Genomic DNA, 26,212 nt, shown 5'->3' with positions numbered 1-26,212 from the left:
GGAATTTATCCCTGACCAGGGTAAGAAAGTAAACTATTAAAGTGTCATTCTACAGTTTGGATTACAATCTGATGGTATTTTCTGTGGTTATACGGAATGGTTTGCACGTGTGAGAGAGTTTAGAGTCCCAGGTACCTTATTATACAAGACAAACCCCAGGTTGTCTGGCCAGACACAGGGAGGGGCAGTAGAGATCAGTAAGAGGTAATATTGTGGATGTTTGTTTAAATGACTACAAAATATTCATTTACCCACTACAGACTTCGTGTAATGTGAGCTTTTCATTCCAAAGCTAATTTTTTAACTACTCACTCTTTCTAGCACATTTCCTCTTAGAGCAATCTTTTAAAAATCATGTTGATTTCCTGCTAGAGAGTTTCACAAAATAAGATAAAACACGGCTCATTCCTTTTTTGTGTTTGTGTTGTGTTGTTTTGATTTGGTTTGGTTTGGTTTTGCTTTTTTATTTATATTCTCTCTTTTTTTTCATCTTATAAATGGCTCCTCACATTTCGGAAGAATTTTGGGCAAATAAGTTAGAAAGCAAAAAAAAAAAAAAAAGGAAAGGAACATGTTTTCTGATACCAGATACCAGGTAGGTTAAGAAAAATTTTCATGTGCTTTAAAAATTGGATTGGGGTGTGTGTATGTGTGTGTGAGGGAGTGTATTTACCTGAAAGCATTTTATGTTGGAATGCTGGTCTATTCGTTGCTATACTTTGTATATCAAATACTGCACCCTCACAAGCTTGGATTTATTGCAAGTATGCACAACACCTGTTGTTGCGAGAGCCTGCAGATCCCTCATTGGCAGCAGAGTCACCAGAAGTAGATGCTCCTGTCTTCCCAGCAGGGTTTTGCTTATGGGAAAGAGGGTCATTTAACACCGTGTTATCCTCCTGCACAGCTGTATATATAACCTTCCCTAGACCTCAATTTTGGTTTTTTAAACAAAAAGAATGACTTCAGTGTCCCAATGAAATTTGACATGAAAATTATTTTGAAGTTTTCATTCAGTAAATTTAGAGGGTATGTAGACTTGGTTTAATAGAAAAAACATTATTCGGTTTCCCTTGGCCTATCACTCTAATGGCATTTAATGACGCAGTGAACATCAGTATTTTCAGTTCAGATCAGCTTGCGGTTTAGCATAAAATGGTTCTCTCGATTTCGATGCAAGCTGTTAGTTAAAACATGAACCTGCTCTCAGTGCTACAGCCATGACTCTGTTTTTGTCCACTTTAGTTGTCTATTTTTTCCCAGTAGAATCTAAGCTCATAATAGGGGCTATGTCCACTTTCTAACACTATTTTCTCTAGCACACTGCTAGTGTGCTAACTCTAGATATATTTGTGCTTAAGGAATCTTAGTAAGTGGATGTGTGAGTGAAAGAACGAAGAAGCTTCCAAAACTGGGAAGTTTCCTTGTATCCCGTTATTTGTTTGTCTTATTGAGGTATAATTGATTTACAATAAAATGTAGATTTTAAGGGCACTGTTCCATAGTTTTCAAGTGCATATACCCATGTAACCAGGATTTCAATCACTATATGGAATTCTTCTGTTCAGAAAGTTCCCTCATGCTACTTTCCAGTCTGTCACAACCAATGTTCTGATGATCATCATAGTCTTTTTTTCCCCTTTCCTGGAACTTTATATAAATGTAAAAATAAAATATATGTTTGTATCTGGATTATTTTACCTAACTTCAAGGTTTTTAGATTTATCCATATTGTCCCCATTGATATTTAATAGGACTAATATGAGTCAAGAAAATACCCATGTTAAAAATAATAAGATTAATAAGAAAGAACTGTGTTATTTAAAAAACTATTGTATGCCTCTCCTTTAAAAGCTCTATTGGTCCCACCTTCCCCCACCTTAAATCACTTTGCTCTTAAGAATTCCAAAGATATGTAGAGTAAGATTCTTAGTAGTTCCAGTTCAGAGGTACCATCCAATTTATTTAACTGTGCTGTGCGCCCTCCACAGGCCCATTATGTGACCCACCAAGCCAATAGGAGGGACATATTGTAGAGCTGGTGACAGGGCCCGGGCTTCCTGCCTCCTCCGAGCTAAAGCACATGTGTATGCCATTAGTTTCCCGTACCCTCCAGACCATCCCATGGGTAGACACGTGTGACACAGGTGGTAGAGGTTAAAAAAGAGCTCTCAAGTCAGATATTTGCACTACTAAAATTCTTCTTTAAAATATATTTTCAGCAACCTGTAATTCTTTGGGGTATAGAGGCTAGTATTTGGGTAGAATTGCAAAGAAGGTTTGCAAAGAATAGTAATCAGTCTGCAGGCCGTGGAAAGAGGCTTGCCAAGTAAAGCTGTGGAAAATGGATTTATGGAATTAGAGAAGTCTGTTGTCGACTACCAAAGCCAGCTTACTTCCTTTGCTAGTTCCGAAAAAGAATGCGTGCAACTTTGTGGTGATGGAAGGCTGTCTTATAGAACCTGCTGGCAGAGCACAATTTTTTACTGGCTCAGTCAATGTTATTAGAGTTGATGAGAGTACTTTGGGCTCCAGTAAGGGTTTTTAGGTGAAAAAAAATTTAAGCATTTGAGATTAGGGGCCAAAATGTGTTAGTTTATTTCATAGTAGAGTGAAGCAATGAAAACGATCTTAGTGAAGCCACAGATGGGGCTGTATAAGCTGAACTTTCAACTTCTCCTGCAGAAACATTTGTTCTTGCTGTGAGATAAAGATAAAATTGTGATCCAGGGAAAGTAAGTAAATAATCGTGGAAAATAGTTAATGTGGCATTATAATAGGTAATGGCACTATTCATTCAAAGGTGGCTAAGAGGGGAAATTATAAATGATTTAAAGAAAATTCTTTTTTATATTAAATATTCAAATGCTGATTATTTTGTACAAGAGTCTTGTGCAAGATATGCAAGATATGTGGAAATGGCAAAAAGAGCATCTGAACAACCTGAAGCAGAATTTAATTTTAGCTGAAGCACACCGAGATGTCAATATATTTTTTTTATTCCCCCCTTAGACCCGGTAGAGATTCTTCAAGAACTGCCCAGTCCTGGGGTGGAGGGATTGTGTGAAGACACAGACATTTTACCCTGAGACAAGCACAGAAGTTCTCATTATAAGGTAACAGCCAATTCCTACTTTTGGTTTTGTATACTTTGAAAATTAACAAAACTGTGATACAAAAATAGGCAATATTATCAGAAGTATTAAGGGCACTCTAAATGTGGTTATAGCTTTGTAGTGGTTCGTGCTTTACATCTTTCATAAGAAGTGTTCAGAAATAATTCGTTGGCAAATATTTTCTTTAATGTGTGAAGTAGAATGATATGTAGAGACAATGGGAATTGCAAAGCACCTATCTAGGCATTTTGGATTAAAGAATCATCAGCAGAGACACTCCCATGAGGTGCTTCTCTGCTTTTCTTCTTTTGCACTTATAGACAATGAGAATATTCCTATGGTACCTGCAGAGGCTGCTCACACCCGGCGACGCTGGCAGCGCCGTGCAGCCCCAGAGCAGCTCCAGGCGGAAGGGATTGAATCTTAATACATCTGTAAGCCATTCATTGGGGGAGCTCAGCTGGGGAGCCATGGAAGCTTTCCTTTTTCAAAGTCCTGAAATGTCGCCTGCTCTTTGTGCATCTCTGTGACTGGAGTCAGCATTTACAGGAGATTTTCTTAGGACAAAAAGATACATTTGGCCCTAAATTTTCGCATGATGTTAAAATTGCCTGAAGATTTACCAGTACTTCTAATTTCAGTAATTCTACTTCAATATCAAGAAACTTAAACTCAGAATACTTTCCTCCTTCCTCTCCATTAGCTTTCTCCTAGCAGGCCCATGGGAGCCCCTCTCTCATGGCTGGACTCCTGGTTGTCCTCGGGTTCTGGAGAAGTTGGCCTAAGATGAAATCTGCCCTAAGGGTCATAAGGACTCCATGGTCTGCAGTAATTTTGTAGCTTAGGCCTCACTTTAACATTTGGTCTGGTCTTGCTAAGTCCTGATTAAGTTATCCTTAGCAGTCATTCAAAAAATAACGAAGGGCTCAGCAGATATGGGGCCTGGCCCAAACCCAGACTGAGTAACGCAGAATCATACGGTTCAGGCTCATGGGACCCGAATATGCTCCAGTATTTCTTCTGTGCCTCATTCTGATAGCGTAACGGGTATACCACCCCAGTAACCACCTCAGGAATATAAGGTGACAACTCAAATGCTCAGTGGTGTTACCGTGAAAAAGTGGCATAAAATATCCTTTGGTCACAATTCCAGAAACTGTCTTACTTAACCAGGATTTTTTTTTCTTGTTTTGATTTGGTTTGGTTTTATAACCTCTGTCTTATGTTTGTTCTTTTATGTTTTTAATTAACAGATTTTTAGACCAGTTTTAAGTTTACATAAAAGTTAATTGGACATCACAAAGTTCTACATAGCTCTCCCCCAAAGCACACATCATTTTCATTATTAATAATATATTTTATTAGTGTGATACATTTGTTACAGTTGATGAACCAAAAATAATTCATTATTATTAACTAAAGTCCATTACATAAGGATTCCCTGTTTGTCTTGCACATTTTACAGGTTTTGAAAAATGTATAATTATATGTTTCCATTGTTATTGTATCATACAGAGTATTTTTGCTGCTAAAAAAAAAAATCCCACGTGCTCCCTTGTTTGCCCTTCTCTACCCTCATTGAAAACCTGGCAGCCTCTGATCTGTGTACTGCCTCCAGAGTTTTGCCTTTTCATTTATATGACATTTCAAGAATGTCATATAATTGAAATCATACAGTATACAGCCTTTTGATATTGGTTTCTTTCACTTAGCAATATACTCTTAAGCCCCCTCCATATATTTTGTATTTTGTGGCTAGAGAGTTCATTTCTTTTTTTATTCCTAAATAATATTCCATTGTATTGATATATCACAGTTTGTTTATTCATTCACTTATTAAGGGCATCTTGGTTGCTTTGACAGTTATGAAGAAAAGCTGCTGTTAATGTTTCCCTGCAGACTTTTGTGGGACATAAGTTTTCGACTCATTTGGTTATATACCACAGAATTTGATTATTGAATCATGTGGTAAAAGTATGTTTTGTTTTGTAAGAAACTGCCAAATTGTATTTCAGAGTGACTACCATTTTCTATTCTTACTAGCAACAAATGAGAGTTCTTGTTGCTCCACATCTTTACCAGCATTTGGTGTTGTCAGAGTTTTGATTTTTAGCCATTGTATTAGGTTTTTAATACAATTAATTATGAAAGAGATTGTGACTGTCCAAAAGACTCTGGACTCTTGGCCACTAGGAATTTTTTCAGTTTTTACTTGGTAATGACACTGATTAAGAATGTGAGCTTTTCTCTGGCAATAGCCACTGTAGTGATGCAATTTAATGAGGTAAGTATGTGTATGTACCTAAGTGTTTAGGTATGTATGTGTATAACTACTGTAAACCAAAATTAACTTTATACAATAATAAGTAACTTAAAAAAACACATTTATTTAAGCAAAAAGAACTGTAGCCCAGGAGACACAGACTCAGGTAGCAACCCAAACTGTGCTCCATCAAGACAAAGGGGAGACTGCCTTTTATAGCAAAGGGATCCTCCCAGATTCCTAAGTAGGTTTGTTTTATGTAGATGAGGTATCTTAATTCAAATACATCTGATTTTTTTGGATTATGCAGTCCTGATTGATCAGCATCATGCATTCTGATTGGTTATTATGGAGCAGTTCTACTTGGATGGGGCAGGTCTTAATCCATTGGTCAAAATAAAAAAGTAGGAACTCGCTTATAATAGTTGATGTAGGTTGTATATATAAGCAGGATATAGTGCAAGAGGCAGAGCATGTTCAGTCTGAGGTTTCCCCAGTAAATGGAGTACATGAGAAGCCCCTGTAAGCAAATGGCCACTAGGCTCTTAGTATTTATAAAATTCAGGTCCTTACTTGACCATGGAGAGTCCATCTCAGGAGACAAATTTCTTCTTGAGGTTGACATCAAATGAATCTTTCTTCTTGGGGTTTACATTACTATTCTCTATTGTAGAAAGATGTAACAAGCAAAGATTTTTCTAATAATATACCATTAAAATGAAAACATAGAGTATATCAAAGATCATTTTGTTTCCAAAAATGAAATATGGATCCTAATACTAAGACAGACCATGCTTGATGTTTAAATCCAACTTTCTGGCATGAACAACAGTATTTATACATAAGCCACATCAAATTAGGTGTTTCTAATTTTTCTATTTACCATTAAATTCAGCTGTGCACATATAACCAGAAGAAGAAATTCTTCATAATCTTTTTGAATTATAGTAATTTTCATGTATGCTTGGTCCATATTTCCACCCTAGATTGGGTTATATTTCTTTGTAGATATTTCTTATGAGATAAACTTTCATACTGGAGGGTTATTTCTCCAATTAGGCCTATTCCTTTCATATTCCTATATTCAAAACATAGCACAATGTGTTACAGAAAAATATTTATGACAGTTGTTAGAGACAGTAAAGAAGACTTTATTAAAAAAGAACTACCGTAGTAGATAGAGTTTTATAGCAGAGGAGAGAAATTGGACTCAATTCTAAATACCAGGACAAGTGGATGTTTGCAGCCAAGGAGCGTTGTGGAGGTGAGTGGATGGAAAATTGCTAAGAGGATAGGGGCTCCTTGTTAGATGGACTCAACAGGATTCTTATTGAGGGCAAGCCAGGGTACATAAGATATAGGGAGTGGGAGATGGGGAACATGATCAGATTGAGGGAAGAGGATTTTCCCTAAAGTAAGGGGCATAGAATTCTCGCTAAAGCTGGACTAAGCAGGCCAAAAGAGAGAACCCAAGATCAGAGTCTAGTAAAGAAGAGGATTAGAAGGACCCTGACCCAAATAAAATAGACATGTTCTCTGCTTTGTAAAAGAAGTGCACTCTAATGGAGGAGGGATTGAGCAGAGGGGGAAAGAAATTGTGTTGTACTGATGATCACAGATTAAATATATATACAAATTTTATAGAGAAATGGAAAGATAAAAGGTGTGTCACATTGGATGTACCTTAGATTAAGGTTCCTAATTCACTGATATTCTAGTATATGAAAGACTGGCTTTTCAAACATTGGTATGCATGAACATTACCTTGAAACCTTGTTTAAATTTCATTCTCTTAGACCCCACACCTAAATGTCTGAGTAATTTTAAGGGTCCATCATCCCGGTTTTAATAAGCACTCCAGATCATTCTGTTACAGGTGACCTGTAGGCCACACTTTAAAATAATAATGATTTGTGCTATTTATATTTCTCCTCCCTACAGTGTGCTTGAAGTTAGAAAGTACCCCTGAGAATACAGTGATAGGGTAATCAGGCCCAAATATAGAAACCAAAGGATGTGCCAACAAAATTGCATAACTTCATGGCCCCTTACCATGGTGTAGTTGATAGAAAATTGTACTAAGAATCTGAAAGTGAGAAAACAAACTAATTGGAGAAACCATTACAAAAGCTGAGTCCAAGATTAGAACATTTGAAATAAGGAATGGGCCCTAACAGGTGTAGCTCAGTTGGTTGAGCATCATCCCACAAAGTGAAAGATCACTGGTTTGATTCTCAGTCAGGGCACATGCCTGGGTTGCCAGCCCAGTCTCCTGTTGAGGCATGCTGGAGAGGCAACCAATCTCACATCCATGTTTCTCTCCCTGTTTATCTCTCTCCGTTCCCCTCTCTTTAAAAGCAAGTAAATAAAATCTTTTTTTTAAAAAAGAGTGAAATGCATATTTTAAATAGAATAAGTATTTTCTAAATAGATAAAATATAGTACAATTATATCAATATTCAATGAATTGTTTATTTTAAGGGTATCAGTTATAATATTTACAATTATACTGGAAATGATAAATACCCAAGAAGTCTAAAAATGGGGAAATAATTAAATTAATCAGGACTTCCAATAGGATGTTACTTTCACTGCTTTGAAGAATGATGACATTAGGAAGTATGTAACATAATGTTATGTCAAAAGAAAAATGACAATCTACAATAATACATTATATATGGGTCCTTCCATGTTAAAATATGTGGTAAAATTTTAGATGTTTTGAACTCTATAATTTTCTTTGATATTATATGATACAAAATCAAAGGCTAGACTGTAAATCTTAGGTGAGGTAAATAAATAATATCCAGAATCAGAAGCTTTGGTCATGAATGTTTATTAGTTAAAACTAAATAACTTTGAAGTCAAAAGGTGTTTTGAGATTATGCCACTATTAGCTCCAGGTTAACTATCTAAAGCAATGAGACCCACATGTGGGAAACTTTTTGAAAATGTAGATTCCTTGGAAAGTAGACAAGCGATCAATTTCTGCAGATCTAAGTCCCTCAAACTTGAATTTTTCGAATGCTGTACTGGTGGCTTTATTGATTAGCAAGAGTTGGCAATCACTGCTGTCAGGAAGGCAATTTACATGTATAAGAATTTCTGCAATGATCAATATATCAAATGACCAAAAACAAAAGACGAGGCAAAATACTGCCAAATTCTAGAATGTTTATTGTATATAACATAGTGAAGAAAGTAGAATCTCAGAGAAGGGGAAGAGTAACACGAGAAAGAATATTTGGGAGGTCCTTTTTAAGTGTTGGTGGCAGAGGTAAGGTAAGGTTGCACAAACCAAAACCTTCATCATCATTTTAACAACTTTCATGTTAAGTTGGAAAGTGATGAGAAAATGTGACTTTGAAATAATCAGAGATGGCAGTAAGAGAATAACACCATTTGGGGATTCCCACTTTCTCACCAACACAAAGTATAAACCCTACGTTCCTTCACTAGAGGCCAGATCCCTTCCCAGACTTTTCCTCCCACGTCAGATACAGGCTTTGAGGCAAGGGAAGCCTCCTGGGAGAAGAGGCTCCTCAGCATTTTAGCATGGCAAAGCATGTGTCATCTATGAATCAGTGTTTCTTAAGGTGAGGAGAAGGAAGGTGAGGAAAGGCACATCAGAATATGTGTGGAAGGACAAAACACTTATCATTTATATTTATTGAAAGGATTATGGCCTTTATAAGGCAGGGAATAAATTAAAGAATAAATTGAACTTGAACTTTTGCAAATAGGTATAATTTGTTTACTCAGAAGACAGGTGGAGGTGAGAGCCCTTTCAGAGATGGGGAGCACATATACCTGAGTAAGTCAGCCACGTGTCTTTCTTCTGTGGACTCAATTTCTTCTTCAATACAAACACTGTTGTTTATACTTACATTCCTCTAGCTCATGTTGCCTCAACTGACAGTAAATTCGTTTTATGTCACTTAGGACCTGGGACTGGGAAGTCAACAAATTTCCTTAAATGGAAAATCCAATACCAGCTTGACTAGAGTTGACTGAGAAGTGAGTGTAAATGAGGCTGTTTGTGATTGGTAGTCATATTGATCAGGGCCTCAAATTCTAGAATAAAAGGTCTAGACTTGGCCTTACAGTGAAGTTTCTGAGGATAATGAGAAGATGAACTTGGGTTTTAAAGACAGTTCGCCACCAGCAGTATAGGAGATGGATTAAAGAGAGAGGAACCAGGAAATGCAATTAACATGCTAATTAGCTAATTACCATGAGAGGCGACCCAGATTAGGCCATCAGCAATAAAAAGAAAAAGAAGGTACTGGCTAATATAGGGAAGTTTTTTGAACTTAATTAGAGTAATATCTGTTAATCATCTGCTAAGTGGCAGTCACTGTTCTGGAACTAGGACATCAGCAAACAAAACAGAGCATGTATACTATGAGGGGAAAACAAACATAAGGAGCCATAACCAATACATATAATCAGTAATACATATAATATGTTGGAATTTGGAAGTGTTATAGAAAAATACCAATTTGAGCAGAGTGAGAGAAATCAAGGTGGAGAAGTGCAACAGTTTGCAATATTAAACAGAACAGATGGTCAGGGGCACCTCGTTGAGAAGGGGAGGTCTGAGCAAAGATTTTTAGGAAGGTGAGTGAGCCAGTACTATGAAGGAAGGGCATTTCAGGCAGAAGGAAAAGGAAGAGCAAAGACCAAAAAGTGGGAGTGTGCCCAGGGTATTCCAAGAATGACCACATTTTGAATTTGAAATCTATCTCAAGGCACATAACTCAATTGTGCCAGTCACCAGTTACTGAAATTCAGGATTTTTCTGCTGGAAAGAACCTTTCTCTTTTGCAGTTCTGCTTCAGGTCAGATTGGATTAAATTTCTAAAGGACAAGGGAGATAGAAGAAGAGTGAATTAAGAAGTCAGCCTTGGGTCTGACTTCTTACCCATAGTTAAAGTCAGCTATAGAAAAAGAAGGAGATTGAAGAAGCCAGGAAAAGCTATATAAGGAAAGAGGTGTTGCTAAGAAAAGGAGGCTTCCAGATGCCAAATGAAGCAAAATGGTTAAGGGGAATAAAGACTGCAGAAACAAACAAATAAAACCCAAACCCATGGGGTTTAGAGAGGATCATTGGAGTACTGAGGCCTGGATGACCCTAAGAGACAGCAATCCCTGTTGACTGAGGATACAAGTTTACAAGGTACCCAATAGGTGGTGTTTCCTATACCAGACATAATGAAAAATCTGTGCTTTTAAAAATTAATAGTATCCTAGATGAGGAGTATATCAGTTATTCACTACGCAGTAAAAGTTAATAATTTTTTGAAATCTGTCTTTGACAAGTTTGAAACACTAAAATTAAATGTTAGACTTCAAACTAAAGATGTGAGCAACTTCTCATTCCCTTTGTTCTCCCTGTCTGCTTTGGCTTTGTAACAAGGCACAACAATAGTGATATATTGAGGAATGGGGGCCTCCCCGTGCTCTTGGGGAGCAATGTTGCATATTGCTCAATTTTCAGAAATTCTCTGGCTTGAAGTGTAATTTCCTTTAGGTCATCACCTAAGCTTGTATTTATTAATGTAACAAAGCTTTTTTTAAGGGTACATCGATGTTCTGGTTTCAAAAAGCCGTCAAAAGTACATGGTTATCATAGTGTTAAGAGCAAAGTCTGTCAATATTTGATAGTCTCTTCAATAGCTCCCTTATTGGATTTCTTTTATGTTTTAATTATCAAGAATTAATATATACAAAAAGTAATTGCTCAATACAGTTCTGTAAGAATGTTAATAAAAAGATGTGTAGCAATCAGGGATTTATAAAATTGGTACAGTCAGCTGTGGTTCCTGCTCTCTCGGCTATGACCTAGAATTCATTTATTCAAGTATCTTTTTATGTTGTGTAGTGAACCTACCAGAAAAAGTGAGTTGAAAGCAGTGGGAGATTAGACTTTTAAAGAATGGAAAAACTGTTGGCAATGAAACTGCACCAGGTATTAGACTGGTGGAGTCAGACCAGAACTTGGTTCAGCAATCACGATACATGAATCCTGGCTAAGAAAGGATTCAGAGCCAAGACTCAAACTGTAAGAGAACATTTATTTAGACAGCCACAGAGGCAGAAGAAGCAAGCTGTAAAAGAAGTGGGCTCAGGAAAGAAGTTACAGAGGCAAAAGAAGAGCCCTTGGAACTTAGAGAGGGAAGGAAAATATGCCCAGGTGAAGGGGGTGTGAAAAAGCTCGGGCGTGCTGCATTGAGAGAGAAGCAGGTCCTCAGGTTTGAGGGTGTTTATCAGAAGACCTCAGGAAAGAATGAATCCCAAAAGAATATTCATCAGATTTCCAACTGTGTCCTTTTAGGGTCATGGTCTATACTGATTGGTCAGTGCCAGGACAGGAGGTCATTCATAAATGTACCTGGTCCTGATGTCAGCCATGGTATCTATTATCTGGTTTTACTGCTTTTCTGGGCCTGGAGCTAAAACACAATGGAGGCCTAGATGTATTTGATGTGTGTAGGAATCTTATCGTCCTAGGGGCTTAATACTTAAGGGCTATTCTCCAGCCCCTTTATTGGCTCTCCCTCTAAAGGGGTCTATTGTATAACTAGCAACATGCCAGGGGAGGGGAGGTGAGGGGAGGGTCCGAAGCACATGACCAGTAATATGAAAGGTCAGAGGATCTAAACTGTATGAACAGAGATACGCTAGGGAACAAAAGGTCGCCCCGAGGGTGAGGTCCTTGTTTTCCCAGTTTTGCCCCTTGCTAGGGGCAAACTTGCTAGGGGTGAAGTTCTGTACATGGCCCATCATCCTCACTCTGTTTTTGCCTATCTAACTGTCTGCTAACAACAAAACATCTTAATATATGCAAAGGGATGGGCTTGTTATTCTGGAAGGGAAAATGTGTCAAAGTCCATGTAATAGAAGTTATTTGTAATTTCAGGATTGATTGCAAGCAACTTGCCAAAGGAGACAGGTTCATATTTAAGGTTAATACATGGCCTTAATTCTCTTCTTTCCTCTTCCTCCCAGACTCCCATTATCCTGCCCCTATTAAAGCCTGTTCTCAGCTTAGTCTCAGTTAGTCTTTTTACTTCATATGAACTTAAATCAGTGAGTTTACACTTTTATTTACATTTTAAATAGGAAGGTTATATTTCCATTTAAAATAGTTACAAAGCAACCTGCTAAGGTATGTATAGACAGGGGAATTTTATGGGGGGGTTTTTTTTTGACTTGTTGGTTGCACTTTTACATTTACTTTTTCTTCTGTTTTAAATGAAAGGAACTGTGTAGTTCTCATAATTGTAATATGATCATAGTCTTCCTTTTAATTAACCTTCTTTCTGAGCTCCACAACCAAGTTAGCTAAATTGGTTAGGAAATGAAAAATTCTAACTGAACTACTTGTATATTCTTTTACTATTTATTATTTGATATAGCTATCATTATGTTTCAAATGAAACATTCTTAAAAATCTCAATATTATATTCTGTGATAAAATCACCCCATTTTTCTTGAAAGCATTGTCCCAGAAATGATTTTTTTAAACAGGTAGCACTATTGGGTTTTATTTCTTGGGAAGGAAAAAACATCAGTCAGAGTAGTAAGATAGTAATCTAGTATACTTGGTGTTATGAGACTCAAGGATTTAGCAGTAAAAAGAAATCTTTACTGCAGAAAAAAATTGGCATACTTTGTTAAGAAGAAGAGAGTTGAATTGCTATATTTGACTGCAAATCTGGCATCACTAGAAGTAGTCACTTAGAAATAAAAGCTTCTGTAAAGCTTTTTATTTGAATCAGCCATTTTAGTTGCATAAACAGTAGAATTGTTAATTTTTATAAGCACATAAGTACACATGTTTTTTAATCCTTCAATCTAAAATTTATAAGATACATGTTTTAATGATCTAAAATGATTTAAAAAATAATGATTTATGAAACATCTCAAAGCTCTACATTAAAGGATAAAAAAAATTATGTTTTCTCCCTTCCCTAGCGAAGAGCAGCAAAAGAAAAATTGGAGTGGAGGAAGGAAGGGAATCCAATGAGAAGGTGAGGCTTGGCTGGAACCTGGAGATACCATAGTGAAACTAACTTGATTATCTCCTCCACTACTAGAGTAGTTTAAGTCAAATCTGGGGGATGGTGGGAGGGGGTTTAAGGAGTGTGCATGTGTGTGTGCACATGTGTGTGTGCATGTGTGTGTGCTTGTGTGTGTGCACACGTGTGTGCATGTGCACGCACACAGGAGACACCATCCAAGACAGACACTGAGCCTGAGCTCAGCAGGAATAATTGGAGGTCCAAGGGAAGGTATTTGATTATCTTTCAAATTTATCGTTTGACACTCACAATGGCTTTTGTTGCTTTGGAAACATCATTTCACTTTATTGCATCTGAATTTTTTTGAGAAAAACATCTACTACATGTCAAAATAGCCTCACAGGAACAATTTAATAATTCCCGATAAAAGCCTGTTAGAATTCTCAACACAGAAGATGCAGTTTTGTAAAGGTGTTCTCAGCATCTGTCAATCTTAATTTAACAGATGGAGAACCTGATGGGTTTATTTACTAAGCCACCATTTGCAGAGAATACAAAGCAAAAATAATTCTTCAGAAATTATTAAAGTGACAGTTAAATAATTGCCAGAAAATAACAAGTTAACCTTCTTTGGTGGCACTTCTCAGTTATGGTTTCAATGTGCTCAGTTTTATTTCACCAGTTTTAAATCACAAATAAATAGGAAATTTCCCCGAGGGTGCCATTGGTGTGATCTTGGAGAAAATTCTCTTCTTCTGTATTGTTTTACGAGTTGTGGGATTTACTCTTGACTTGACCATATATGGATGGTCTAGCTATAGCCATCGCCAGAGTAACTGCAAGCTTCTCAGAGGCCCTAGTGGGATCCACACTAGGATCCCAGACAGAACATAGCAAGGGAAAAACATCCGTACTGTGCTTGTACTAGAGGCAAGAGTGTTTGCCCATAACCACATTTGTCTTTTGTGTGTATGAGTATCAGTAACTCTTGAATACATTGCTAGTACATAAATCTAAAGATGAATATGGCTGACCATCTTTTGGCCAACGTTATTGGAACTTTCAATTCTCCTGGTGATTCTAACTTATTCCTGGGGTGAGAAGGGGAAAAAAATTGAAGAATGAGTCATAGGAAGAGATTGAGCCCAATAAGGTAAATATGGGCTCTTTAATAATAGTTGATTATTTGAAGCACAATTCTTTATTGATAGTAGGTGTGTCATACTATCTGGGATGGTGAAAGGTATTAACTAGATTGAATAATTATATTATTTCTTGGTTTGCTGCTAAATTTCTAAAGTAAAACATCCTTTTAAATTTGACATTTAAAGGACGATTGAAGTAAACAACTTCATGCTATATATTTCACTAAAGTGCAATGATCATAAAATTTTTGCCTTTTGCATTAACTTTGTAAGAGGTAGTATGGTGAAAGTAAATGGAAATGAGCCTTGAATGTGCACAACTGAAAAAACTCCTTATGGTGGGTATTTTGAGCTAATTTATTTTTTCCTTGTGATAACAAACCTATTAAATGGTAAATGAAAACAAATAGGAAAGGTGTATTAACTCAAAATTCTAAAACATTAATCACTTTAATAGCATTGTAATGTTTTTATAATACTAATACATAAGATATCCAATAACTATTTCTAGTTTTCAAATTTTAACTTTTCAGTTTTCTCCACTTAAGCTTTTAAATATTTTCTCATAAATTTCCTGACTTTAGCTTAGGTGAAGGTTCAAGCTTAAAGGACAGTAATAAACCAGAATAAAACACACCAATGCATTTTATTTACAAAACCAAACCAATGTTTTAAACATTATGACACAGTTTATAGTTGCCTTGTAATTATAACATAAACATAAAATCAATTAGATCTTTTCTAAATTCTGAAACCGTTTTGCCCCCAAGGACAGTGCTCAGAAATATTAATCCACTCTTCTGTGACATCAAAAGAATGTCAATGAGGTTGAACCACCACTGGACTCTTGCAGTAATTACATACGTTGGACTTTACCGTGAAGTGTCTGGCATTTAGCCTTCGAAGTAGTGTTGAGTTTGAGACAAGTACAGGAATGAATTACATGGGACATTTACTGTAAGACTCTAGAGTCTAATTTCTGCTCTAAACTCTTATGTGTTAATTCCTATGAAGTTTAAAGCATCCTAGTAAAATAAACTTATCTAATATCACTTCTACATTCCACTTTCTCTTTCAACAGAAGCATAAGGCAAAGAATCATGGATGGTTTATTCATTCATTTAAGGAACATTTTGTAAAAGTCTCCTTTGTGTTAGGCAGTAAACAAGGTGGTAAAAGCTTACGTTTTAGTAATACAGTTATACATTAAACACATCATTTCACCAATCTTTCCATAGATACCATTATAAGAATCAGCATAAGGAAAAGAACAGGGTGACATGAATACATATAATGGAATGCCTTGACGTAGAGGGTTCAGGAATCTCCAGGGGAAAGATATAAGGGAAGGGAAATATCAAAACAAAAGCAACCTAACAGTAATGTCCCAAGGATAAAATAATTAGGGTGTTTCCTCAACAAAACTGTAAGACCACAAATGTAGTTGTATAGGATTTTAATTCTTTATAACATATGTATAAATTATTTCATGATACTTTTAAAGTTAAGGTTATTGACATGCTGCACATTAAAAATTCTTAACTTTCTCTTCATAATCTTCCTTTCTACTCAATCTCATGGATTGACTCAACTATTATAAAAGTGTTTATAAGCAGTGAATAGACATGATGGGTGTTTATGTGTGACTGTGGAAAATTCAGGGATTCATATACATCAAATCAAGTTCGGGAGAGTATCTGCTTGCCATAAGAATACCCTTTGCTTTGCTACCAACTTTGCTGGATCCTGAACACTTATAAATGTAAAAAGGCTTACTGTTTCCATAGCTGGGTGGCTCTAGTGGGTGGAGCATTGTCCCATACACCAAAAGGTTTGCAGGTTCAATCCCTGGTCTGGGCGCATATGGAAAGCAACCAATGTTTCTCAATCACATCAATGTTTCCCTGTCTCTCTCTGTCTCTCTGTCTCTCTCTCTCTCTCAAATCAATGAATGTATCTCAGATGAGGATTAAAAAAGTAAAATAAAAAGTAAAAGCTTACTGTTAATTTTTTAATCATGTGAGACTCTTTAAGATTCCAATAGCTAATATATTTTATATGATAATGTCATAATATAGTAGTTTGGCACTGAAAACTCTTAACTGTCAATGTAATCTCCAACCTACACTTCCAGCATCATCACCCACTGCTTCCCAACACAAATGCTGTGCCTTGGCCAGAGTAGTTTATTTACTTTTTCTCTGGCATACCTTAAGTTACCTCATTTCTAAGAAATTCCCCCTATCTTAAATGCCCACCCACTTTATCTTCTTTAAAAGCCTACTCAGTCTTCATGATATCATCACTGACTACCTTACTTTAGAGTGCTTTTTCATCTGAATTCTATTTTGGAAATCATACAAGCTCTCTAGTACTATTTCATATTCCTGGATGCCCATCTATTTGGTAACACTTATGAAATTGTGATTGCCTTTCTTGAGTTAAAATTTCAACTGTGCTTTCTCTTTACTGTATGCATAAGTTCCATTTTCATAACAGATCTATATAATGTTCTATAGTCTAGATATCCTTTATATGCTTCAAATTCCTCTTTCTAGCTTACTTTTAAATTCTTAAACTTAGGGTACTTTGCTCAAATTCTGTGTTCAGTAAATTCATGTTACTGGGTTGAGGAAAAAGAAAGAGACTTAGCTACAACCACCAAGCAAAAGAACTGCTGTTATCATCACCAGGAGCTTTCTCGCTCCCTGGATTAATATGCAATGGATGCAATTCCGTACCAGATTAATTGCTACCAGTCATGAAGCAGTTAACGTACTCCCAGAATTTAGAAGCTGTACTTGAATTAAAAAGAAGTTTTCTGATTCTGTGTCAAGCCCATTGATTGTCTACTATTATTTAGCTGGCTTTATTTATTTAGTGGTAACAATTTCCTGAGACTATGCAGAACATTGAATTGGAATAGATACAATTCCCAATTACTGTTCATATCCTAGTATTAGTTGTAAGTAGTTCATGATTGGATATTGTATGTGATTATATATCAGCCATGAAAATAAGCACTAGCCAGTTTCCAGGATCTCAAAATACAACAAATCATCTCAAATTTAAGGTACTGCTTTTTTTTTTCTATTTTATGGATTGGTTTTTCATGGGAAGGCAAATTATGGGACTATTTGCTACATATAGATGCCTCTTTTCTCTTAAACTAGTGATGAAGACAAAATAGAAAATGACTTATCAGAAAGGAGTAGCTTCCTTCAATTTCAATTGATAGCTAGCTGATTAATCAAATTATGGTACATCCATGCAGCATAAGGTAGCCATGAAAAAGAATGAAAGAATATATAATTCTCTATATACCAATATAGAGAATGCTCCAAAATACAGGGTTGGCAAAAGTAGCTTTACAGTTGTTTATGTGGAAAATAATACAATAATAAACAATGTAAGCATAAACTCTGTGTTTCACATACTCACAAATATAAACCTACTTTTGCCCCACCCTGTATATAGTGAGAAAAGCTTGATACAAATCAATATGCATGATATGCTCCTATTTGTATAAATATAAATTTTAACAAATATGGAAGGATCTACATGTATGTGTAAAGATTTATCAGGAAGATTATGCAATGGGCTAATTATGCAAATGACTTTGGAGGTGAGGGGAGATGATTAAAATGAAGAAATGAGAGGGAAAGTTTTCAATGAGTAACTATGTATTTTCTAAATTTTAACCATGTGAATATATTAACTATTAAAAATAAATAATATTCAAATTTTAAAAATGAAAATACAAGGGGAAAACAAAAGAAAGCATTAATTTTCTTAAGTGTGATGGAGCCAGTGAAAGTTTTCTGAAGAATATAGACTTGTATCAAACCTACAAGAATCTGAAAAACATCTTCAAAACTCCTGTTTTTTGTATTGTTAACACTCAAAATGTTTCAATGTCAAGCTAAGATATGTGATTACGGATTCCAAGGAGAATGGAAATGGGATCAAATCTCATGAATCCCTATGAAGAGCATGGAAGTAGTCATCTATGAAGTCAGTGTTTGTGGTCACGAGTGTTCAGTCAATGTGGAGTTTGAGCACACACACTCAGGCATGATGGAGAGCTACCGTCTCCACTCCACAAAAATGCACTTAAGTTCCAAGTGTAGTGAGCACCTTCCTCTATATCAAGCACTTTTCTGGAATCTGAAATAACAACAACTAATGTAGCAAAAACAAATACAATAATCCCTGCATTCAGGAAGCATACAGTATTGTTGGAGATATAGACAATAAATATATGAGAGGTCCATCCAGAAAAAGTTCAGCCATTGTTAATATAGTGAGAATGGTTTGCATGACATCTTTGTAACCTGGCAGCCAAGGAGAGTGGACTGGTGTTCACATGCATGAACAATGACGATTTCACTGCACTAGTCATTGGGAGTAGTAGATGCCATTGCCATTGAGTGAGCATGTGGGCTGTGTGGCTGTCCCATTCAGAATGATGCAAGAGATCGGCATCAAATATTGCATTAAGCTTGAACATTCCTCCACAGAAACTATTCAGGTGATTCAGAAGGCTTTCATGGATGATGCAATGAGTGCAGTGCAAATAAAAGTGTGGCACAAGTACTTCAAAGAGGGTCAAGAATCTGTTGAAAGTGATCCACGTTCTAGAAGGCCTGCAACAAGCATAACACCTGACAATGTTGAATGTATATGGGATGCAATCCATAAAGATTGGTGACTGTCAGTGTGAGAACTAGAAGCTGGTCTGGGGGTTCCAAAAACTACTGTGTCCAAGATCTTGACACAGGATGTTGGCATGAAACATGTGGCAAAATTTGTTCTGCAGCTTCTGCTACCAGAGCAGAAGGAACATTGTGCTACAGTTGCTAATGTCTTGATTCAAACCACTACCAATGAACCAGATTTCCCAAGAAGGTCATAATCAGAGGTGAATTGTGGGTCTAAGGCTATGATCCAGGAACAAAGGCCCAGTCATCTCAGTGGAAGTCGCCTAGTTCTACACACCTGAGGAAGGCATGTCAAAGTCACAGCAAGCAGGATCAAAAGCATGTTAACTGTGTTTTTTGATTGGGAAAATGTTCCTCATGAGTACAGCTCTCCAGGCCAAATAATTAATAAGCAGTACTACTTCAATGTTCTTCACCGGCTGAGAAATGCAATACAATGACAATGGCCCCAGCTGTAGGCAACTAATGATTGGCAGCTTCATCATGACAATGTGCCTGCCCATGTATGATGTCTCATGAAGGACTTTTTGGTGGAACATTATATCACCCAGGTGATTCAGCCTCCCTACAGTCCAGATTTGGTGTCCTGAGTCTCCTGGATTTTCCCAAAACTATCAGACTGTCAGTGAGATTCAGGAAAATACAATGAGGCAGCTGATGGCAATTCCAACAAAGGATTTTTCAGAGGGTTTTGAACAGTAGAAGGGGTGCTGGGGGAACTATGTGAGATCCTAGGTACCTACTTTGAAGGGGACTGAGGTGTGACTGTCCTATGTACAGTGTTTCTTATATCTTGTATCTTCTTCCATAAATGTCTCTATTTTTCATAGTGGATAGATACTTTCAGGGCAGACCTCATACTTAATATATTTGCTAAGTTTGTCACTGACATATTTATAAAAGTCAATGGGGTCATTTCTTTCTTTCCAAGATGAATTAAGGAGGTAAACAGATTGCAAGCCAACTGCTAGCCATTGCTTTCCTAGGGAGTCAAAGATGATGTTCATGCATTTTCATCTGAACAGGAAGGGCAGAGTTGTCATTAACTGTGATGGGGAGGACAGTAAGTAGAGCAGTCCCTGTGGAATAAAACTGTAGGAGCTCAGCTTTTCACATTCTAAGTTTGAAATGAGAATTAGTCATTCAAATAGCAATGACAATTAGTCAATTTCTTACATGAATCTGGAATTCTATACCCTAGAATGTAGGCACAAATGTGGGAATCTTTCACATATAGACAGTCTTCACAGCCATGAGATAAGATGTGATCATCATAAGAATGAGGATAGAATAGTAAAACTTAAAATAGCAATATCAGAAATAATAAAAATATTAATCAAGAGCCTTCAAATATACATATCATTTTATTTTTAAAAATCAGTTTAAGTTATTCACCCTGTGGGATAATCATAGAAATGCTGAAGGATAATTATTGTCAAGTCATTTTAATAAAAAGACATTGAGAAATGATAGAAAATAAATTGTGTTCATTCATTCATTAAAAATAATGGACAAATATGTGAAAAATAAGTAAAATAGATTAAGGATCTACTTGATTTTATTTATTTTTTATTTTTTTAAGATTTTATTTATTTTTAGAGAGGGAAGGGAGGGAGAAAGAGAGAGAGAGAGAAACATCAATGTGTGGTTGCTGGGGGCCGTGGCCTGCAACCCAGGCATGTACCCTGACTGGGAATCGAACCTGTGACACTTTGGTTCACAGCCCACGCTCAATCCACTGAGCTATGCCAGCCAGGGCAATCTACTTGATTTTAAATAAACCAAAAGCATATTTCTTTGTAGTTTATTTTTTAAATCAGGAAAGTCTTCCAAATATTAACAAGTGATTATCTCTAAACAGGAGGTTTTTCTTCTTCACTATATTTTCCAAATTTTCTACATAAATTGTATATTCAGAAAAAGAATAGGTCATCTGTAAGTGGAACAATGAATTACATGAAAACTATAAAGACAGCTGACAATATGAATTTTTATATAAAGAACATTTTTTAACTTATTATTTTCACCCATTCAAACCACATTTATTATTGAGCCACCACCATGGTTGAACACAGGGATATAGCACAAAAGATAAAGTCCTTTCCCACATGGAGCTTACATTTCGACAATAAAGATGCATAAAAATAAACGTAAGATCTCTTGATGAGTAACAGATACTATTAAGACTAGATACTGTACTAGGCAGATACTATAAATAGTCATTATCATTGTTTTGCTCTGTCCTCTTCCCTTTCCCTGGCCATCTCCACCCCAACCCTTCACCAAATAGATTTCTGTTGCCTTCTCTGTGAGCCAAACAGAGGAGCTGTTATTTAAAGCAGTAACGTGACTTTGACATAATACCCTTAGATTAATGTTTTAAAGTTACAATTGTTCATTTTCTATGTGAACTTTGGTTTCAGTGTTTTGGTAGGAGAATGAAACAGAGAGTATGTAAAGCTAAATTTTAAAAAATTAAATGGAGAAAAACAGGTTTCATGATAAAATCCATAAAGTACTTGAAATAGCTAAAAAATTCTTTCTTGTTCACATGTGATCCATTAAACGACATTCCAAAAGTATTATCCTACTATGTACCTTTGTAGTCAATATGCAGGCTGATCAACTTAAGCCTTTTTATGCAGTATTAATTTCCTATTTTGCCAGATGATCTCCAAAAGAAATGAGATTAAACTGTTTGTAATGATATCTGATTTGACTTAAAAAATAAATGTATAATTGAAAAAAATGAAATATTGGAAAAGGTATACCATCAAGGTTGCAAAATGCTTAATAAATTGTAGAAATAAGAGATTCAATGATAGATGGTTGCTTGAAGAAGAGGGTGGTAGTTGATTGTGATGAGCTGTGAGGTTCTCTTCCATCCTGGATTCTCACATTTTTTATATTATCTGTTTCCTGGCCTCATTTAAAACTAACATCAAATAGCAAAGAGAATAGATTATTCAGTCTAATCCTATATAAAAGAACATTAAAATTTTATTTAAGGAATAATTATAGTAGCATGTATATATAATACATTTGCATAGATGCCATTCATTATTTCTTTTCTTTAGATAATGTTTAGTGAGAACTTTTCAGGTGTCAAGCCCTGATCTAGGAGTTGGGAAATTATAGAAAGCCTGTGTCCTCATGAAATGTACATTTTAGTGGAGGAAACAGACAAAAACAAGAAACAAAAATTTATAATATGTCAGGTTCTATAAATATAATAAACAAAAATAAACCCAGGTATGAAACAAAGGGAAACATGAGTATTATTTAGTTAGCACTAGGCAGTAGATAGGTAATAACCTATTTAAAAAGGTGATATTTGAGCATAATGCAACTATCTTAAGAAAGACAGTTCAAAGCACAAGAAACACCAAGATCAATGTCATGGAGACTGGACAGGCTTTCATGTTCAAGGAAGTAGAGGAAATGGGCTAGGAAATGATCTCAGAGGAGTGAATGGGCTGGATCAAGAAAAGTCTCATGGGCCATAGTAAAGATTTTGGATATTATTTTAAATATAACCAGATTCCATTAGAGAAGTGAGAATAGAGTGACATAATACTCCATAGATGGTGCTGTGAATTCTTCCAAACGTTTAAAAAACAAATAAAAGTAATTGTCTTATTTTTGTCACTAACTACAGATATATTTTAAGGATAAATTATAAGTACATATATGTGAATAAATGTATATAACGGACTTATATAAATATACATAAAATATTATAAAAATTTATTTAGAAGATATAAAACAAAGTGGGTTTGTTTCAAGAATGCATTATTGGTTTAGCATTTGAAAATTAATATGTTTCACCACATTGACATGATAAAGAAGAAAATATAATTATCTGAATAAATGCATAAAAATTCAAAATGTATTCAGGATAACTCATAAACCACTCTGAAAATATGGGATAATCCATAAACAATAAAAAGCTTCTACAAAAATATCTGTAGGAAGCCTCACACTTATGATGAAATATTGAAATCTTTTTACCTAATGTGGGAATGAGAAAACGATGCTTGGTGTCACAAATTCTATTTAAAATTTTCAAAGTTTGTCATTCATTGGACAGTTTGTCCTCTAACCTGCTTTAGGTGCTCTTATGTTTAGGTGTGTAAATGTTTAGTAGGGTTCTATCCTCTTGTTGGACTGTTCCCTTTATCATTATGTAGTGTCCTCCTTTGTCCCTTGCTATGGCCTTAGTTTTAAAGTCTAGTTTGTCAGATACAAGTACTGCTAACCAGCTTTTTTTTTCTTTTACATTTGCATGAAATATCTTTTTTCAACCCTTTACATTTAGCTTACGTGTGCCTTTCAGTCTGAGATGGGTCTCTGGGAGGCAGCATATATATATATGAATCTTGTTTTCTTATTTATTCAGCTACCCTTTGTCATTTGGTTGGAGCATTTAAGCCACTTACATTTAAGGTGATTTTGATAGATATGTATATAGTGCCATTTTATTCTTACACTGTTTTCCTCTGTGTTTTTTTTCTTCTCCTTCTTCTTCTTATAGCAAGCCCTTTAACATTTGTTGTGGTACTAGCTTGGTGTTAACAAATTCCTTTAGCTCTTTCTTGTCTAGAAGCTCATTATTTCTCCTTCAATTTTAAATGATAGCCTTACTGGGTAAAGTAGCCTTGGTTGTAGGCCCTTTCTTTTCATCACCTTGAATATTTCATGCCACTCCCTTCTGGCCTGAAATGTTTCTATTGAGCACTCAGATGTCATGCTAAGTGATGCTCCCTTTTAAGTAACTAGCTGCTTTTCTCTTGGAGCTTTTAGGATTATTTCCTTGTCTTTAAGCCTTGTCATTTTAATTACCATGTGTCTTATTGTAAGCCTCTTTGAGTCCAACTTGTTTGGGACTCTCTGAGCTTCCTGGACTTGTGAGTCTTTTTCCCTCACCAGATTCAAGGCGTTTTTGGTCATTATTTCTTCAAATAGGAGTTGATCCCTTGCTCACTCTATTCTTCTTCTGCTATTCCCATGATGCAGATATTGTTACACTTCATGTTGTCCAAAATTTTCTTAAGCTCTCTTCATATTTTTATATTTTTTTTCCTTTTGCTGCTCTGCCTGAATATTTTTTCCTACCTTGTGTTAAAAATAACTAATTCGATCCTCTACTTCATCTAGCGTACTGTTTATTCTTTCCAGTGTATTATTTATTTCAGATACTGCATTCTTTATTTCTGAATGGTCTTTTTTATGGTTTCTATGTCTTTTTTCATGCTCTTGAGTATCCTTATAATTGTTACTCTAGGCAAGAGGTCCCCAACCCCTGGTCCCTGGCCTGTTGGGAACCCAGTAGTTTGCAGGAAAGAAATGAAAGTCTTAGCCGTCCTTTTACCTCAACACTATGATACCTTATTTTGGAAGGTGAACATGATCTGCCTACTTCAGGTCAAACTTGGGTTTCTAAAAGCCTGAAAAAGTCCTGGATCCCTGATAGAGTTAACTGAAGGTTGACATAATCAAGAAGACATAGAAAATATTACAATAACTGTATATGCAGTGTGTCTGTGAGAAAACTGAAATGAAGACAGGAGAAAAGGATACAATCAAGAAAAGGACTTAAATCTAAAGAGATGGTTGTTAATTATATATGTTCTTCCTTCAATTTCCCCTTCCTGTGTTTCTGTAAATGAACAGTGATCTAGTTAGTGGTTGAAGCCACAATGTGAGAGTTATTCTAATTCCTCTCTTTCGTGCTTGTTAGTCGCTCCCCACCTGATTACCATCAGCATATTCTCTCAACTGTACCTTAACACCTTCCTGACCACTCTCATCACATATCTAAACTGTTTCCCTGCCTCCTCCTATTGGAGGTTCAAAGTAATCCAAAATATCTGACCTCTAGCTGGAAGCTCTTTCCCAACATTTTTCTTTAAATTCCTGGATGCTTGTTCTAAAGTCAACTATGCTCCCAGCTTCTTGACTTTGTGAATGCTTCCTCTGATCCATATCATATTAACTCAGATGTACTGAGACTTATAGTTTATCTAGATTCTAGAGAACTGACAAATAAAGGTTTTAAAAACTGTAAATAAAAAATTTGGTGTAGTTCATATACACGCACGCATGCATACACATACTTATGAGCATGTGTATTTTTTAAGTGATTACATACATGCATGTGCATTTATGTCTTATATATGTGTATATGTGTGTTATAAAAACACATTTATGTTTTTAAAGTTTTGTGAATAGTAGGATTGTTGGGGATAGAAAACCTGCAATATTGGTGAGAATACATGAAGTGTGTCCTTTTCATCTCGTTTGTACTGTTCGTCTCTTGCTACCCTATAACCAAGTTGGCTGGTTAACACTTTAACACATTAGTGAGCACATTCCCCTTGAGCCACCCTGGGTGGAGGACTGATCACAGAAGAGAGCTTTGATTACCCTCTAAACTAGGTTCACTTTGCTCCCCAACATGAAAAATTTTAAAGACAATAACTTCAATCCCTTCTTATATAGCTCAAACAATATTTTATAAAATTATGTAAATTATAGAACATGCTGAATTAAATATGAAACTAAAGAGATTTTTTTAGCAGGATCTTCTAAAATATACTTAGTGAGGCCTCTTAGCTTTCACAAAACATCCATACCTGCTTCCAGAGCACTAACAGATAATACAACTGATAGACTAAAGAATGTGAGAAAATTTAATGTATGCATCAGGCCTAATTGTACGTCTAAATTTATGTGACAATTATTTCTTGTACTGGTAAAAAGAATCCAAAGATAACAAATCTAATTATACTTAGTTTATTATAGTTAAATATACTGGGATTTTTTCTTTTTTAATTGTTAAAGACACTGTGCTAAATTAATGACAAAGGAAAGCAGTCCAATAAGAATCATGAAAGTAGGTTAGTCTCCTTAAGCTCATATGAACTATATCAGCCTCTAT

The 26,212-nt window shown here is 35.8% G+C and overlaps 1 protein-coding gene across 2 annotated transcripts in view; it reads left to right on the top strand.

Moving 5' to 3' along the window:
- Positions 1-26,212, top strand: part of B3GALT1 (beta-1,3-galactosyltransferase 1) — a 529,669-nt gene that overhangs the window by 193,792 nt on the left and 309,665 nt on the right. For both annotated transcript variants that reach the window (XM_036023352.1, XM_028510267.2), the window contains exon 2: positions 3,013-3,116. The gene's annotated coding sequence lies outside the window, so the exon portion shown is untranslated. The remainder of the gene's footprint in view (positions 1-3,012; positions 3,117-26,212) is intronic.

Source organism: Phyllostomus discolor, chromosome 4 (genome assembly GCF_004126475.2).
Source record: "Phyllostomus discolor isolate MPI-MPIP mPhyDis1 chromosome 4, mPhyDis1.pri.v3, whole genome shotgun sequence".
In the NCBI taxonomy this organism is placed as follows: Eukaryota; Metazoa; Chordata; class Mammalia; order Chiroptera; family Phyllostomidae; genus Phyllostomus; species Phyllostomus discolor.
Note: the sequence above shows the minus strand (reverse complement) of the source record. Positions and strands in the feature narration are given on the sequence as shown.